General features: G+C 48.5%; 1 protein-coding gene and 1 long non-coding RNA gene across 13 annotated transcripts in view; one reads left to right on the plus strand and one right to left on the minus strand.

The window, feature by feature from the left end:
- Positions 1-2,829, minus strand: part of mef2d (myocyte enhancer factor 2d) — a 49,356-nt gene extending 46,527 nt beyond the window's left edge. For 2 of the 9 annotated variants that reach the window (XM_076028487.1, XM_076028484.1), the window contains exon 1: positions 2,420-2,824. The gene's annotated coding sequence lies outside the window, so the exon portion shown is untranslated. Of the gene's footprint in view, positions 1-2,419 lie in introns of all 9 variants that reach the window. The other 7 variants (XM_076028481.1, XM_076028479.1, XM_076028482.1 and 4 more) reach the window with 7 other exon arrangements.
- LOC142889953 (uncharacterized) overlaps positions 1-15,000 on the plus strand; it is a 69,463-nt gene that overhangs the window by 46,168 nt on the left and 8,295 nt on the right. The window contains exon 1 of one of the 4 annotated variants that reach the window (XR_012927030.1): positions 13,536-13,565. The exons of the other annotated variants lie outside the window; for them this stretch is intronic. This is a non-coding gene — a long non-coding RNA (uncharacterized LOC142889953). Of the gene's footprint in view, positions 1-13,535; positions 13,566-15,000 lie in introns of those variants that run through there. 4 annotated transcript variants of the gene reach the window in all.

The raw sequence follows: 15,000 nt of genomic DNA on the forward strand, positions 1-15,000 counted from the left end.
TTCGTAAGTTATCTATTGTACAGTACGAAGCTTTGTCCATTCCATATTCAGGTTTAAGAAGATTTTTTCAGCCCCAGACTTTGTCCAATTTTCTAATTTTGGCCCTACTGTGTGTTTGAGTTTGACACCTGTGGGCTACACTGTGACCTGGGAGAGACAGCAGCAGCAGCAGCAGCAGGAAGTGACGGCTGTGTTTTGACGAGTGTTTTGACTGCCACAGTGTTTTGACTGAGTGCACGAAGGAGGAGCAGCAAGATAAGAATCAGAGCCTGAGAGCGTCTCCTCCTGCAGGGCGCAGTGTGCCACCCTGGCCAGCAGGGCGCCACCTGCAGTCACGCCGCTCACTCACACAAAAGCCCATTAGTGGAGCTGAGCCCGGCAGCCATCCACTGCTGTAAGCCTCCTGTTCGAGCCCAGCGGCCCGGCCACACCAGCCAGTGATGTGTGGCTGTGTGTGTTGTGTGTGTTGTGTGGCTCTGAGTTGTGTGTCTCTTTTGGGCTGTGTGTCTGATGGCGAGCAGGCACACAGCCTATAAACAGCCCTAGGGATGAGAGGAATGAGCGTGTGTGTGTGTGTGTGTGTGTGTGTGTGAGTGTGTGCATGTGCGTGTGTGAGTGTGTGCGTGTGCGTGTGTGTGTTAAGAATTGCTGGTAGTTGTATTGTCGCCAAGATGGCACCAACCGAGACCAAGACCTTATCAAGATGAATCGCAACAAAACACAAAAAATGACCAGAATCTTTTTTTCAATTACAGTTTGCTTCTTCGTCAATGGAACAGTAACAGTTTCTTTCTGCAAGGTCCATCCATCCATTTTCAATATCAGCTTCCTCCTGCTCTCAGGGTGGGGGGTCTGCTGGAGCCTCTCCCAGCTGTCACTGGGTGAAGGCAGGGTGACACCCTGGACCAGTGGCCACTTTATTAGGGAGACAGAGCAACCACACAACCACACACAACCATTCACACTCACACTCAGACACCTACGGTCGATATAGAGTTCCCAATTCACCTCATACGCATGTTTTTGGAGTGTAGGAGGAAACTGGAGAACATGGAGAACCCGGCAGACACAGGGAGAACATGGAGAACCCAGCAGACACAGGGAGAACATGGAGAACCCAGCAGACACAGGGAGAACATGAAAACTACCACACAGGAAGGTCCCAGGCCCGGAATTGAACCCATGAGCGTCTTGCTGTGAGGTGGCAGTGCTCACCACTGCACCACCGTGTCTCCAGCTTTCAGCGAGGTGTCTTTGCAGCTATTTTGAACCATTTAAAAAAAAAAAAACTTTGCTTCATTGAAGGAAAAAACAAATGAACTGGAAATAGTGGGGCACGTCACTGTAGGTGAGACTGGCCTCAAGAAGTTTTCAATGTTGTCCCCACTGTGTGTGTTTGACCTCACTGCCCTCACACAGCTCTAAACTGCAGCTGTTTGGGGCTCCGATTCTCTGAGATCTGAGCATCTGACAGCCAATCAGCAGCTGTCTGCTGCTGCTGGGACGTCCCCTCAGTGCCACTGACAGCACTGACCTCCAACCCAACCAGCAGGCCCTCAGTGAGGACAGCAGGGGGAGCTTCAAAATCACTACCGAACCAGGACTCAACCTCACTGGACTATTGATGCACAAGACAAGCAGTGCCTGAACACACACACACACACACACACACACACACACACACACACACACACACACACACACACACACACACACACACACAGTGGGTTCCTTCCGTGTGTGAAGAGGAAATGAGAAGTTTGACGGCACTCTGTGTCTCTCAGTCTCCAGGGAGAGCAGCAGTGAGAAGCAGTGAGAAGCAATCACACACCGCGATGAGAGGCAACACAATGACTGGAGACTCACAACAGCTGCTGGGATGTGAAGGGAAGCTCGCCACAATGTCTCTCCCTTAGACTGAATTGAAATAAAATAATAATGATTTCACCAATCAGTGGAGTGACCCCTCCCCCCTCCAGACTCACTCCGAGCTGCCACTACACACGATTCATGACGCCTGTGCGTATGTGGAGGAAAACACATTTTTTTTTCCTAATAAAGTTGTCAATAGAAGTGGCTCCCTTTCCAACAGATGAGATAAATCAAGGAGGAGCAGGAGGCAGGACGAGGCTCTGACACACTGCCGTAAACCGTGCTAGTGACAGCTGCGAGCGCGAGGCAAGAAGAAGAAGAAGAAGAAGAAGAAGAAGAAGTGAAAGGCGTGAAGAAAGTGCGAGACAGCGCGTCCTTGACTCAACACACCGCCCGAGTTCACACAACACCTCGTCGGTTTGCAACAACACAACACAACGCGCGCTCGGACGGACACACACACACGCGCGCTGAGCGGGTGTGTGTGCGTGTGTGTGCGTGTGTGTGTGTGTGTGTGTGTGACAACACGGGGCTGGCTGAGACTTACCGAGCGGTGCGTCCACATCTGCTGGATGACACGCAGGATTCACGCGCCTCACTTTGTTGCTGTGTTGCTGCTGCTGTTGTTCTTGTAGTTGTTGTTGTTGTTGTTGTTGTTGTGTTGTGTTGGTGGTGCCTCGGCTTCCGGCGGAAGAGCCTGTCGTGTTGCTGCGCGGCGGGTTCGCAGTTAACAGAAGAGAGAGACACTCACTCACACGGAGGGCGGAAGAAGGGATGTACTCTCTCTCCCGCTCTCTCTCCCTCTCTGGCTGTCTGTCTCTCCCCCTCCACTTACCTCTCCCTCTTTCTCTATCTCTCTCTTTCTCTCTCCCTCTCCCTCTCTCTCTCTCTCTCTCTCGCTTTCTCTCTCTCTCGGGGTAATTATTGCGTTAAAGGCAAATGGAGCCTAATCTGTCCTGTGGCCGCACGCCCGCGACTGACGGGGCGCGCGGCCAATGAGCGGGAGCCGCACGCGGCGCTCCCGCCAATGGCGTGGCGCGCGCCTGCTCCCGGGGCGTGTAGGGGCAGGGAGGGGCGGGGCCACAGGAGGAGGCGGAGATGGAAGGGCTGATGGCGCCACCGTGTGTTCAGAGGTTGTATCCCTCCGCCGCCGCTGCTGACACTCCAGCAGCACTGGGCCCATTCACTTGAATGGAGTCCTTCAAACTCAGGACGGTACCAGGCCCCACAGTCCAAGATGGCTCCCATTCATTTCAATACAGTTGTTCACCCAGCGAGGACGCCGATAAAGTTTTTGACCTCCGCATTAATGGGCCCACAGAGCATGTGCAGTACTGTCACTTCCCATCATGCCTCTGGAACTCACATGATCTATTTGGCCAATCAGAATGATATAAGAGAAGGTCGCTGCCAGACACATCGGGACGCAGCCAATCAGAACAAGCTGAGACACAGCAGCAACGTGGCGACGTCACGCTGGGACTAAACTCTGTTCTGATGATTTTCTGGCTTTTATCATTTTTTTAAATGACTAAGAGACCATAACTGAAAAATGTACAATAGAAAGATTTGCTATGAATCACGTTTCAGACACACTCAGAGTCTGAGGAGCCAAACACACAAGCACACGTTTCATCTCCGCGTGTCATGACTCTGTGCACGTCTGTAAGAGTGAAACTAGTGAAACCGCCACTTCACTGTGGGAATATCGCTGCCCTACTTTGTCCTCTCAAGGCGGAGGAACACTGTGTTTCCACTGAGCGCAGTGTGACGTGCACTGATTGATGTGTTGAGAAGTTGGCACTCACACGTGCAGCGCTCACAGCTGCACACTTCACCGTCCTGTAGGCCTGATAGGGGCGGTGAAGCACGGCAACTGGAAAGAGACGCAGGTTCTGCAGTTTTATCAGTGCCTGTTCTGCTGCACGTGTATTTTGGTTCCGTCACCAACGACGGGCTGTTTTCATCCCTGTGGCTGGACATCCAAAAAAGAAAGAAGCTTGAAAGATTGAAAGAAGTTAAAAACATTTGCTAACATGAAACATTTGCAGACGGGGAACTGAGTGAAGAAGACAATCAACAACAATTCAACAAAAAAATGACTCGACAAAACACTGGAAAAATATATTGTTTAAAAACTTTGCTAATTAAGATGGTAAAATTACTAAAGAGGAATAGAATGAATATGGGGGTGTGGTGGCAGGTACAACCAGAACTTGTGCTGTCAAAGAGGGCAAAGCTCAAATGTGCGTACTTGAACTTTAATGTGACTGTATGATGTTTTTGAAGGATTGATCCTCATCTGCTGCATGGCTGCAGCCGGAGATGAAGGGGGTGCCACTGAGTCCAGCTGCTGGAGGAGGTTCTGGAGGTTCTGGCTGGAAGCAGCTGTTCAACTGTTGGACTTTCATCATCAGTCTTGTAGAAGAAGAGCAGGAGCCATTCAGAGACATGTTGCTGCTGTTCCTGTTGTTGCTGCTGTTGCTGCTGCTGCTGCTGTTCCTGTTGTTGCTGTTGCTGCTGCTGTTGCTCCTGCTCCTCCTCCTCCTGCTGCTGCTGAGACACAAGCAGACCTGGTGACACAGGCAGATTACAGCGGTTTCTGCTCTGCATAAGAGGATTATGTGATGGTGGCTTTTTATTTAGATTTTTTTTTTCAGAGGAGGGGTCAGTGGTCAGGGGTCAAGGGTCAGGAAAAATGCCATGGGAAAGAATGAGGAGCAGGAGGCAGAATTGAGGACAGTTCCAGAACCTCTGGAGCTGCTGTAAAGCAGGGTCCAATTTGACCAAAGCAGCAGCAGCGCCTGGATAAGAACCAGTGATGCAACTTTGTTCAGTTTTTTTATGAACTTGTTGAACATCCTTGTTCTGTGTGACTGAAACCGAGCCACAAGCAGAAGAACCTCCTGCAATCTGGCTGGGTTTCAGTCCCTGCAGCAGGTCCAACACCTGCTGGCTGACCGGAGAGGAGCAGACGTCAATCTTCACCTTCAGAAGAAGCTTGGAGGGCTACCAATTGTCCCAGGACTGTCAGCTGCTTGGTGGGCGTGTGGTGATGAGAAGAATGAGACCAGGAAGAGCTCCAGTCAATCCGTCGGCTGGCTGCACCACAGCACAGCTCCTGGAAAGAGATATTAATACCTTCTCTTCTTCTTCTGCGAAAAGAGGTTTGAGGGATTTTCAGGAGCAGCTGTGCTGGAAACAGCTGCTTGTAGTTGAGGAGGAGGAGCGGGAGGCAGAGCAGGAGGAGGAGCAGGAGGAGGTCAACGTGTTAGCTGCTATTTTTACATGAGGATTAATCTACATTTGATGCTGCCGAGATTATTTGTGGCAGCGACTCTGTGTGACTCTGTGTGTGCGTGTGTGTGTGTGTGTGTGTGTGCGCGCGCGCGTGTGTGTGTGTGACCACTGAATTTTATCAGTCTCTACTGCTAAAGAATTTATATATTTAAAAAAAAAAAAAAAAAGCTCAGGTGGAAAAACTCTGGAGCAACTCGACCGGTCCTGTGTCATCCTTCTTTCCTTCTTCATGTAAGAAATAAATAAATAAAACTGAACTAAAAACATCCAGCTGCCATCAGCAGTCACCTTGAGCCGTCCGTCCTGTCGGCCTGCCGAGTGTTTGCAGTGGATGGATGAGAGGAGAGAGGGAAGCTGCATCCTGTCGGCTGCCAGGCAACACTCAGTAACCATGGCAACGCTGCCAACAAACACCCCCACTGCTGCTCAGCTGCCCCACCCCACTTCAGTTCGACCCAAACTGTGGCAATCAGAGGGGAGGAGGTGTGAGGAGAGGTGCTGATGGAGAAGGTTCCTGTGAGTCCAGGTTGGATCAACATCAGGTTGATGCCGATAATGCTGCACACAATTCCAATCAACTTTTAAAGAGTGTTGACTACTGTTTGTCTTTCGCACTTTTGTTTTTTTTTATCTTCCTGTTTTGTCTGTTGTCTACACCAGTGGTGCCATTATCTATCTATCTATCTATCCATCTATCTATCTATCTATCTATCTATCTATCTATCTATCTATCTATCTATCTCTATGATGCTCTGCAGAAAGAAAAAAAACAATACATTTATTTGTTTCCCTCTTCCTGTCGTTTTTCATTCATCCCACTGGATATACTTTCATCGGCACTCGGTGTCATAATTCATAACGAAAACATGTTCATTATGACATAGAGCAAGAAGTTCTTGCCTAAAATATCATATTTTTGTAGTAAAGTCAAACTGCCACAAGGGGGAAACATTTGTCAAAAAACCGGCCTGGCTGTTGAATCACTGACTGTCCTGCAGAGGGCGCAATATACTTATATGTGGCCGTGACACGATCTGCGTTTCAATGATTAAATCTGCTCACCAATAAATGAATAAATACGTTCACACTTATTATTATTATTATTATTATTATTATTATTATTATTATTATTATTATTATTATTATTATTATCATTATTATTATTATTATTCAGAGTATTTCATGGAATCAGCCTCTATGACTTTGACATTTGCTTTATAGATCACTTCTCGTAGACACCTCTCCCCTCCCCACAACAGCAAAAGGGGCTAAATTGCATTTCTTTTTTTTTCTTTTTTTTCTTTTTTTTTTTTCTTTTTTTTTTTTTAATAAATTTTGGTTCTGAAGAAAATTGAGCTCAGAGAAGCTTTTGTCTTCCAGACATGTTGAGATATTTTTCAGAAATGTTCAGATTTCTTTTGTTGTGTTTTTCAGTTCTCTGCCGTATGTTGTGCAGAGCTGCAGATGATCCAACCATATTCCAATATTCCATAGGTTTAGATGAGACAATATTCAGTGTCACTTGAACTATGGGACTCAGTATGAAACACTGCGGGCCGCAGTTCGATGAGCTCCAGAGAAGAAGACCATCAGATGTGACGCGACGCTGCGGGAGGAATGACTGACGTGACGGATACTGAAAAATAATTTTTAAAACGACGGATTTGGAACAAACACCGAGGTCAGACGGCGGAGCTGGAAGTCACAACATGTGCAACAGAGACAGAATAAAAGCCCGCAGAGCTCAGAAGATTGTTGAGAATTCTACTGCTTCAGCGGGAGGTCACGTGCTTTGATTCGTCTGGAAACTGGGACTAGGATTAAACAGAAATGTGATATATAAAAAACAGGAGTGCCGTGATGTCTGGGTTTTTGCTTAATTGTGACGCAACATCCGGGCTCTTCATCTGCTGTTGATGACATGGGATGAGATTTACTTTTTTTTAATTATCAAATGTTGATGACATGAACGCCCATGTTCTGTTTTGGAATATCTTGACCTCCTCCTGTCCGGATGGAGCCCAACTGAACATGCTTTCCTCCTCCACCTCCTCCCTCTCCACCTCCATCTCCACCTCCTCCTCCTCCTCCCTCTCTTCCTGCTCCGTGTGAACAGAGCCTCCTTTCTTCTCCTCCTGGCCTGCCGCCTGTTCCAGGAATCCAGCCACCCCCCTCTCATTTTTAATTTATGCGCATATTAATTGTTCCCCATTGTAATTTCCACCGTGGGAGATGGCATGCAAATACACGGCGCATTTGCGCGCGCGTGCGTGTGTAATGATGCACTCTGTGTGTGTGTGTGTGTGTGTGTGTGTACGCGCCCGCGCGCGCGTGTATGTGTGTTTGCGCGCGCCTCAATCTTGAAATTTATTTAATCTATTAATCCTTAAATATGAAATGGATTATTAACATTTTGAATTTTGTTGTTTTGTTGTTGATATAATATTAAAAGTGAATTTCTGAAAAAACATCTATATATTTCAATTTGTTTATAATCAGCTGTATTCTAAATTGACTTAAATGACGAAATGAAATTTAAAAAAGGATTCTTTGAATTGTAATTTCAAATCCATTATTTGCTCGTCACTGACGTGTAGCATCTTCTTTTTACATTTCAATAAAACCTTCAAATGGCGCGTCACTCCAGAAAAAATGTCTACAATTAAAATAAAATCAAAGCCTGTCAGACTCCGTTTTCATTTTACTGCAAAAATATAACTAATCTTAATATATTATCCTTGAACCTGTTTTTCAAAACTCTTTAGATGATGAAGGTCGTTTACTAAAACAAGAGGATGACATTTTTATTTTGACAGAAATGAAAGTGACAAACGTCCCGCCGAGAAAACTAACAAACAAAAATCATAAATCAGCCGTCTGACTCGGGTTTAATCTGGCTTTTTTTTTTTTTTTTAAATGGCTGGATTCCGTGAATGTCTCGTAAAATGTTCATATTATTTCCTATGATATAAAATAGAAAAAATAATCAACGGGATAAAAGTAAAACTTATTTTATTGTTTTTTTGGGGGAAAATAAAGTTAAAATTGCACTGTTTTGCATCGATTGATGCGATAATGGTTGGAGGTAATTGATGAGTAAAAGCAGATCACATTCAACTGAGCTCGAGCTCCGAGCAGCAGAGCGGCTGGAAGATTCCTAGATTAGCGCCGCATTTAATCCCATTAACGCTTCTCATTCCTTCCACCTTGATCAACTCTTTCCCTCTACAGATTATCGATCGATACGCAATCCCGAAAATCTTTCGGTCGGTCCGTCCCTGCAGCAGAACTGCAGCAGAACTGCGGCTGCTGGTTCCGCCGCTTCTGGGCTGTCGAACCTGATTGGTTCGGGTTCTAACACACGAACCGGGACATGTTTGGATCCGGAATGAACTGTTTTGTTGGAGCTCATCTGCCACTGGAATATTTCGCTCAATCTCAAAGAGTCTCTGATTTGAAAATCATCCCGCGTGATGGTGATCTGATTTACACTTCCGTTTTTAATCCGGAATAATCTGCGAGCGCGTGAGGCAGGACGGAGAGCAAAGACGTGAAGGGTGGCATTCATTCATTATGACCGCACAATAATCGTAATTACGCACACTCTCAGTCACGTGACCCCCTTCCCACGCTCTTGAAGGCAATTAATTTGGCGAGGGGCGGATTTTTTTTTTTTAGAAAAAAAAAAATGTTTTAAATAAAGCACCAAAAAAATAAAACGAGTAGGTTTTATTCATGTTAATAAATCATCCTTCACATTTCACTTATTTGGTCCAATTGGGTCCATTATTATTATTATTATTATTATTATTATTATTATTATTATTATTATTATTATTATTATTTTACTCTTGCTGTTGTCAAAGTGAAATGAATTAAAAATCAAACCGTGAAAATATTTCCAATCGAATCAATTAATTACAAAATGTGTGAATAAAATACTGCTGAATCTATAAATAAGATTTCAGAATATTAGAAAATCTGTTTTTTCAATTGTTTCAATATAGAAACTGAAGCTGAATTGAAGTGCTGATGATGGTAAAGGTGATGAAGGTCATTGTGTGTGTGTGTGTGTGTGTGTGTGTGATGTTTCACATGGGTGTGAAACATGTGGGGAAATAAATAAAAGTCTCCTCAGGCCTCGTGTGAAAATGTCCCTCAGCACTTTTCACACACACACCCACACACAAACACACACACACCCTGGTTCCCCTCCAGCGCTGATATAAATTCCTGACTCATTAGCATTTATGCAGATGAGTGTCTAATTGCGGCTGTAACGACGTGCTGAGATTTTCTCCTCCGCCATGTTTCTTTTTGTTTGGCTGCTGAAAACAAAAGCTGCGACCGTCTCCGTCCTCCTGCCGCTGCAGACGCTGCTCCAGCCTCCACTCATTTTTCATTTCCTTTGTGTGTTTGTGTGTGTGTGTGTGTGTGTGTGTGTGTGTGTGTGTGTCTTATTTTTTCTCCGCGTGCTGCTGAGGAAGAAGGCTGGAGACGCCGCAGGAGGAGGAGAGACAGCCGAGCAGCATCTCCACCTGCAGCTACACCAGCAGCTCCAACTGCAGCAGCTCCAGCACCTCTACCTACATATCCAGCAGCATCTCCACCTGCAGCAGCTCCAACAGCATCTCCACCTGCAGCAGCAGCACCTCTATCTGCAGCTCCACCTGCTGCTCCACTGAAGCAGGTCAGAACCCAGAACTTCTAAACATGTTTCTGTGAGGAGGCTGCACTGAGGAGACTGTGTGTGTGTGTGTGTGTGTGTGTGTGTGTGTGTGTGTGTGTGTGTGTGTGTGTGTGTGTGTGTTGCAACCATACCTTGAGGAGGGGAGGGTTTGAAAGCTGTGCGTCCCTATTGTGTCACTGACACTGGGCAGACTGAGAGCTGTGGGACAGTTGGATTATTGCAGCAAGAGGGGAAAACCTTCACAACAGGTGTGAACACATCCTGCAGCAATGTGTGTGTCTGAAGCGGTGCTCTGCATCGTTGGAGACGTGGGAGACTCTGAAAAATGCAGATGTTGGGAAGATGTGGGAGCTCGTCACGTTGTCAGATGGATGTTTTTCAGATTCAAAGTGTTTCATTGGCTCCTGGTGAACTAAACACCACCTGCTGCTTGTCCATCAGCTGGTGGTCCATCAGCTTCAGAAACATGACAACACATCAATCAACAGCCAATGACAAAGATCCATCACATCTTTTCATGCAGAGCTGCAGATTTATTATACATATTTAACCCTGTGTTTATAGACTCCTGTTAAAACCGATGCTTTGACGTTCAGAGGGGTGTCTGGGCCCCTTGTGATGTCACAGAATGCTGGTTTTTCAGGATTCCGCTGTGAAAGCAGCAGCAGCAGAAGTGAAGGGTGTTTTCTTCTTCTTCTGCTGCTGCTGCTGCTTGCTGCTGATTGGCTGGCAGCAGCAGGATGGGACAGCAGCTCCTGGCAGAGAGAAGTTTGGAGAAAGAGACCTTCAAGAAAACAGTCCATTCATTCAAGTCAGTGAAAAAGAGAAGCAATGCATGCTGGGAAGAGAAAAACAGGAGCAACAAATGATGAGACTAACAGGAAGGTGTTTGTTAGCTAATACCACCCCCCCCCCCCGCCCCCGACCCCTCACCCCGACCCCTGCCTCCAGACCCCCCCTCCTCCCCGCTTGATATGCTGGTCAGCGGCAGCAGCACCCCCACCAACCACTGTCCTCTCTCACTGGCAGCTGTGGGCGAGCGACGGAGGAGCCCAGTGGTGGAGTGTGAGAGAGAGAGAGAGAGAGAGAGAGAGAGAGAGAGAGAGAGTTTTGACTGACAGGTGGGCGGGGCCAATCACTACATGTCTTTCTTGTTCAACCTGAAAAAAAATCAAATATGGACTGAGATGATCAGTCACTTGATCTGACGACCAGGTGTCTGATCAGGTGACTGATCCCAGGCGACCTGTGAGTTGATTGGTTCCCAGCTTTGATCCACTTCCTGTGTGGTCATGAGGCAGTTGGAGCTCCGTGGAGCAGCTGGTGGCTTCATCTCATCATCCCAAAGATCTCCAGCTCCCAGCAGGATGAGAGGGAGGAAGAGGGAGAGAGGGAGGGTGGGTTCTCTTCTCTATTTCCACAGGTGACACTAGCTGTGTTTCCATCACCCCTAGAATTGAACGAAACCTAAATATGGCAATAAAAACTGGTGATGGAAGCAACTCAACTTGGAAAAACCTCAAAGGTTTTGACGCTCTCATGGTTTTTCACATGCATCCATATTAGAGGTGGATCACAAAAGTGTCATGGAAACATTTTTTTCACATTGACAAGTCAGCGGACGTAACGTATGGGGTCACATGACCAGTTCACTGGCCAGTGAAAATGCTCCAAAACGCAAAATGTTTTGTACCTCCATCCTCCACAGAGTAGTGTCTGGCAGCAAATCGCAATTGTAAACTATGAAGGAAAAGCAGCTAGTGTGTGGTGGGATCAGCTCATCTCCTGGTTGGATGAACACCTGGTTTGGAATTGATGGACTCTGCAGAGTCAATCAATCTCTTGTGTTTCACACCAATGCAGATGTCAAACATCTTCTGTCTTGTTTGCTGATCTTTTCTTTCACTCTTTTTAATTGTCAGACTGAAAAAAAATGCAGCCAATCGTCTTGAGAGGCCTGATCTCTGACCGCTTTCCTTCTTCGGGGACTTTCCCTAAAGCAATCCCAACCACAGATTCACAATCATCCAACAACAGTATGGGAACATTCAATGAATCCATCATGAGCGCCACCTGCCTGCTGGAGTCAAAAACTGCAGTGGTGACGTTCAGTGGTGGATGACGCGAAAACAACAACAGAGGAGAAAAAAACCCACATCATGCCTGTTTTTTTTATTCTAAAGTTTTGAAATTGGTTTGCCAGCAGGAGGCGCTGCTGTGTTCACTGTGACGCCACTGTTTCCAGTTTCCATCATGAGTCACAAGATGGAAACACTGGAGGAGCTGGTAATGATGATGAAGCTGCTGCAGGAGCTCACAGACCTGGATGGAAGGGGGGGGGCTGCTAATGAACCTGGGACGTGCCACCACAATGGTGCGGCCCCTCCTGGCCTCGCTGCCCGGGTTCCCATCAGCCCTGAGCACGGGGGGGAGGAGGAGGGGGCGCATTGTGTGGCCCCTCGGCCCATTACACACCATCATCAAGCACTGGGCTCTTCTTTCCCAGGAGGGCCGGACGGCCCGAAACCGTAACCAGGCATCGGGTCGGGCGCCACGGGGGGGGGCACTGGCCGCTTTTCACTGGCTGAGCTGGGGGGGCAAGAACAGAAAGAAAGAGCAGCGGAGGTGGAGGTGGCGGAGGGAAGTGGGTGGTGGTGGTGGTGGTGGTGGGCAGCAGTGAGCTCGCCCACCGGACCCCACCAGACCCAGCCGGACCCCGCCAGGTCCCCGGGCCAGAGCTGACAGAGTTGTCTCTTTGGCAGTCGCCTCCTATTGAAGCTCTAATTTATTCAAAGGAGATTTTTATCCCCCCTGTGATTGTGATGTTAATCAGGCAGCCGGACCCCCGTCCTGGCCGCTCTGGGCTCTTGTCTGCTGCTTGCCGGGCTCGGCGCTGACACTGAAAGCTGATTTGCACGGTCCTCACGACCCCCCAGCCCCCCTCACTCCCCCACTAACACACACACACACACACACACAGTCACATTCCTGGACTGTTTTTTGCATCAAAGAGGCTCCACAATGAGCAAGTTGGGATGCAGCCTCGTGCACTGATCCACATGCATGAGTGCAGACTGCAGTCTGGGGGGGGGCGTCTGTATCTGCGGCCCTGCGAGTCACATTACAGGATTAAAACTCAACGTGTCCCTTTAAAATATAATCCCACACGCACGCGGCCGGAAGCTCATCAGGACGCACCTGGTGGCTGCGTGCGTGCGTGCGTGCGTGGAGGGCTACGTCCACTCGCGTCCATGGCGTGAATGAGCGCGACTCTCACGATGCTGCTGGAGAATCATTCAACGGCGCGGCATCGGTCGGGGTGGGCGGGGACTGGCAGGGCGGCCGGTAGGGGGGGCGGGGCTTAGTGGCGGTATATGTGCTCGGAGCGGCCGCGCGTTCAGCTCACAGCTCGTGCGACGCGAGCCGGAAAGGGTGCGCGCGAGGCACGGCAGGAGGAGCGCGAGGGAGGGAGGGAGGGAGGGAGGGGTGGCGGGGGGTGCAGGTCCACCCTCCGAGGGCGGGGGGGAGGGGGGGGGGGGTAATGGGGCTGGTGGGGGCGATAAAACGGGAGGAGAAGCCGTCCGAGGGGCCGCGGGGCCGCGCACACGGAGCTGCAGCTTCACCCCCTCCTCCCCTCCTCCTCCTCCTCTGACCGGGCTGCGCGAGGCATGCGACCACCTCCACCGGACCGGAGCTCGACGGTGTGAGTATGATGGCTGCGTGTGCGTGTGCAGGTGCGCGGGAGGAAGAGCAGGTGCAGAAATATCGAGGAGAGAAACCGCCGTCCATCCCGAGGCTGCTGCTGCTGCTGCTGCTGCTTCTGCTGCTGCTGCTTCTGCTGCTTTACTCCGTTGTGGTCTCTCGAATCCCGGCCAGCTTTCAGTCTTACGTTCCGGTTCCGGCCACAGTGGAGCAGAGGTGGAGGAGGAGGTGGTGTTGGAGCCGCTGCTGCTGCTGCTGTTGCTCATGAGCAGCAGGAGGAGGAGGAGGTGGAAACGTCACTCCGCCCGAAAAAAGGCACAATTCGTATTTTTTTTTGTCTTGTCGATTTCACTCTAGTCAGACGTGTTGGTGAGATTTTTTCTGGATGACTGCAGCTGGACCGGCCACCGGGGCCAACGGGGCCACTGGGGCCACTGGGCCAGCTGGCCTTCAGAGACACCTGGTGAGGTGAGGGCTAGCAGGCGGGAGAAACCTACAGCAGGGTCACCACCGGTCCAGAACCCACCGGAACGAGGTCAGATTCAGGTCCAGGTTCAGGTGTCTGCCAAGGTGTCTGTAGGCCAAGTGGCGCGAGGCCCGTGCCGCCCTGCAGGAGGCGGGGCTGGTGGCTTTATATCAACCAAGAAGGAGAGCTGCGGGATTGTGTAACGGTTCGCATGATGGAAACAGCGCGGTGCTCCGCTCCAGTCACAGCGGCAGTGTGACTGAGTTGTGTTGTTGTGTCGTTGTGTGTCCTCACTCACATTCCTCACAGCTGAGGTTCGCGGCTCCTCCTCGGTCCCCTACCGGGGACCCTCGGCGGCCTGCGGACACACGTGGCTCCGCTCACCGGCTTCCGTCCGTCAGTCCAGCAGGCAGGACGCTGCTGCTGCTTGCTGCTATCGGTGGCAAGATTTGAATTGAGGAGGTGGATGATGATGATGATGATGATGATGATGATGATGATGATGTCAGGGAATAGGGAAATCTTTACAGAGAGCACTGCTTTCTGAAAGGCATTTTACCATTTACTGTTTTAACTGTAATTTTTTTTTAAAATACCTGTAAAAAAAAAAAAAAATAACGACACTAAGTACTTGAATATAATAATAATAATAATAATAATAATAATAATAATAATAATAATAATAATAATAATAATTTAAATAGCGGGCTATACTATTTACAATGCGTTTGTTTCATTTATATCTTACTGATTTAATTTCGTGTGTGTGTGTGTGTGTGTGTGTGTGTGTGTGTGTGTGTGTGTGTGTGTGTGTGTGTGTGTGTGTGTGTGTGTGACAGGGAGAAATCAGCTCGTCGGTGTGTAAAACCTCGCAGTGTTGTTGAGCACAAAACTCCAAATTTCCAAAATAAGAGAATAGAAGATGCTTTATTGTCATTGTACTCCAGTTTATAAATGGAGATCAAATTAA

The sequence above is a fragment of the Nelusetta ayraudi genome, unplaced genomic scaffold (genome assembly GCF_046127955.1).
Source record: "Nelusetta ayraudi isolate G7.1 ecotype Tasmania unplaced genomic scaffold, CSIRO-AGI_Nayr_v1 ptg000003l, whole genome shotgun sequence".
NCBI lineage: Eukaryota > Metazoa > Chordata > Actinopteri > Tetraodontiformes > Monacanthidae > Nelusetta > Nelusetta ayraudi.